Here is a 3,811-nt window from a genome sequence, read left to right on the forward strand (position 1 = left end):
GGGGGAGCGGGGGGTTGGGCGTGCCACCTGGAGGAGCCTCTGCCAGAGGGAGAGGCAGCCCTGTAGAAATGGTTATTGGTGATACCCACTCGGCGCTCTTGAATTCCCGACCCACAGAAACCGCCGAGACAATCCATCGCCCCCAAACTACACTATTCAAGGCCAGAATACTGAGGTGAAGCAAGCAACTGTTACCAGGTCTTCTGGGGATAAGCAGCTGCGAGCTCCAGGGTGGGTCTCTGTTTTAACCGAAAGAAGCACGGCTTGGGGCCAGCAGGTGGTGTGGTGGGTAAGGTGTTGGACTCCCACATGGCTAAATCACAGTTCGAGCCTGGACCCAGCAGTTTGAAACTAGCCCCACGCGTGTTTGTGTGTGTGTGTGTGCCCGAAATCCCTGGAGGAGAATGGAGGAGAAGAGATTGCATAGCGACCATACCCCCTGGGGGTGATTTCTCGCTTTCCCTCTCACTATCTCTGTCTCTCCCACAGGCACAAGCATCCTTGGCAAAAAACAAACAAACAAACAAACAAATGACAACAAAAAAATCCCCCAACTTTAAAAAAAGAAAAGAAAAAAGTGCTCAGCTAGGGGAAAAGCCACAACGTATGTTCATCTTCACTTTCTTCCTCACTGGCTTCCATCCTGAAGTCAGAAATGTGTTCTCTCACAAGGTAGCTGAAATTTTGCAGTGGGCAGTCTATAAAATGACAATGGAAGTATTGTAGGGGGTGGTGAGATCCCAGAGACCTCACCTCTCAATGCCACTGAGCCTCAGAAGAAAACCTTGAGGAACTGGCAAGTGGCATAATGGTTAAGGACACTGGACTCCCACATGGCTGACTGTGGTTCGAGTCCCAGACCTGACGACTTGCTTTCTCACTTTCCCTCTCTTTTTCTCTTTCTGGTCAAATTAAAATAAATAAATAAAGTTAAATAAAGTAATTCTTAAAGAAAGCCTTGAGTTCCCAGGTGCCTCTTGTTAAGTAAAAATTACAGGAGGTTAACCAGCAGTTGGCATAATGGTTATATCACTGGACTTCCATGTAGTCGACCGCAGTTTGAGTCCCGGATTCGGTGGCTTAAACTCACGCCAGGTGCATGTGCGTGCGTGCCCGAGATCCTAGAGGAAAATAGAGGAGAAGGAATTGCGGTGTGGCTATTCCCACCCTGGGGGGTGATTTCTCTCTTTGTCTCTCTCTGTTGCTGTGGCAAGTGCATGTGCCCTTACAGAAAAACATGTCAAAAAAAAAATTATAGGAGGTTTTTGTTTTAGGCTAAGCTCTCACTGTAGACCCCAACAGAAAAGATTAGAATGGAGTTGTCCAAAATGCCACTCTTCAAATTGAAACCTTAAGGAAACTGATCCTAAAATAGGCTGTTTTTCCCCCCAGAGCAGGAAATCTGGTCTACCTGATTCAGCACTATAAGGAAATAGAATTTATGCATGTCTAGTGATTTTCTTAGGAAGATGTACCTGAAATAGCTCAAGATGGTACCTCAACTCATTGACCTTTTTGTTTTAAGAACACTCTACTGCCCAAATATATTCCTCCTTTATCTTCTATTAGTCCTGTCTATTAGTTATAACCGTCAACATGTTTCAGCTGCAACAATATGCCAGACTCAGGGTCTTCATACTTCGTTCAAGATTAAGCAGAGTGACTCCACATGACCGCGAAGTCATCTTGCCGCCCTCATCATAGAATTTAGCCGGTAATTGCTCTACAAGATGTCTTGCTACTCTTCCCCGCCACCCACGCCCCCCACCACCACCACCACCTTTGCTTTTAAAATCAATCTTAAAATTGGTTAAGCGTGGGCCTCTGATCCCCGGAGCCAATCTCCGCCGAGCCAGCGGGCGGGGGAAAGCCTCCCGCCCGGCCCCCGCACTGCCCTAGGCGCGCCGCCGGCCAAGCCTCCCGCCCGGCCCCCGCACTGCTCTAGGCGCGCCGCAGCCTCTACGTGGGGACCGCGGCTCTCTCTTGCAGCTCCTCGAGCAAAGCATGACAGTCACCGAGAAAGAAAATCCTAAGGTGGCGATTTAGACCACACAGGAGCCAGGGGTTAGGCCTGGCACCTGCAGGAGCCTCTGCCAGAGGGAGAGGCAGCCCTGTAGAAATGGTTATTGGTGATACCCACTCGGCGCTCTTGAATTCCCGACCCACAGAAACCGCCGAGACAATCCATCGCCCCCAAACTACACTATTCAAGGCCAGAATACTGAGGTGAAGCAAGCAACTGTTACCAGGTCTTCTGGGGATAAGCACCTGCGAGCTCCAGGTGGGGTCTCTGTTTTAACCGAAAGAAGCACGGCTTGGGGCCAGCAGGTGGTGTGGTGGGTAAGGTGTTGGACTCCCACATGGCTAAATCACAGTTCGAGCCTGGACCCAGCAGTTTGAAACTAGCCCCACGCGTGTTTGTGTGTGTGTGTGTGCCCGAAATCCCTGGAGGAGAATGGAGGAGAAGAGATTGCATAGCGACCATACCCCCTGGGGGTGATTTCTCGCTTTCCCTCTCACTATCTCTGTCTCTCCCACAGGCACAAGCATCCTTGGCAAAAAACAAACAAACAAACAAACAAATGACAACAAAAAAATCCCCCAACTTTAAAAAAAGAAAAGAAAAAAGTGCTCAGCTAGGGGAAAAGCCACAACGTATGTTCATCTTCACTTTCTTCCTCACTGGCTTCCATCCTGAAGTCAGAAATGTGTTCTCTCACAAGGTAGCTGAAATTTTGCAGTGGGCAGTCTATAAAATGACAATGGAAGTATTGTAGGGGGTGGTGAGATCCCAGAGACCTCACCTCTCAATGCCACTGAGCCTCAGAAGAAAACCTTGAGGAACTGGCAAGTGGCATAATGGTTAAGGACACTGGACTCCCACATGGCTGACTGTGGTTCGAGTCCCAGACCTGACGACTTGCTTTCTCACTTTCCCTCTCTTTTTCTCTTTCTGGTCAAATTAAAATAAATAAATAAAGTTAAATAAAGTAATTCTTAAAGAAAGCCTTGAGTTCCCAGGTGCCTCTTGTTAAGTAAAAATTACAGGAGGTTAACCAGCAGTTGGCATAATGGTTATATCACTGGACTTCCATGTAGTCGACCGCAGTTTGAGTCCCGGATTCGGTGGCTTAAACTCACGCCAGGTGCATGTGCGTGCGTGCCCGAGATCCTAGAGGAAAATAGAGGAGAAGGAATTGCGGTGTGGCTATTCCCACCCTGGGGGGTGATTTCTCTCTTTGTCTCTCTCTGTTGCTGTGGCAAGTGCATGTGCCCTTACAGAAAAACATGTCAAAAAAAAAATTATAGGAGGTTTTTGTTTTAGGCTAAGCTCTCACTGTAGACCCCAACAGAAAAGATTAGAATGGAGTTGTCCAAAATGCCACTCTTCAAATTGAAACCTTAAGGAAACTGATCCTAAAATAGGCTGTTTTTCCCCCCAGAGCAGGAAATCTGGTCTACCTGATTCAGCACTATAAGGAAATAGAATTTATGCATGTCTAGTGATTTTCTTAGGAAGATGTACCTGAAATAGCTCAAGATGGTACCTCAACTCATTGACCTTTTTGTTTTAAGAACACTCTACTGCCCAAATATATTCCTCCTTTATCTTCTATTAGTCCTGTCTATTAGTTATAACCGTCAACATGTTTCAGCTGCAACAATATGCCAGACTCAGGGTCTTCATACTTCGTTCAAGATTAAGCAGAGTGACTCCACATGACCGCGAAGTCATCTTGCCGCCCTCATCATAGAATTTAGCCGGTAATTGCTCTACAAGATGTCTTGCTACTCTTCCCCGCCACCCACG

Source organism: Tupaia chinensis, unplaced genomic scaffold, assembly GCF_000334495.1.
Source record: "Tupaia chinensis unplaced genomic scaffold, TupChi_1.0 Scaffold145396_1, whole genome shotgun sequence".
In the NCBI taxonomy this organism is placed as follows: domain Eukaryota; kingdom Metazoa; phylum Chordata; class Mammalia; order Scandentia; family Tupaiidae; genus Tupaia; species Tupaia belangeri.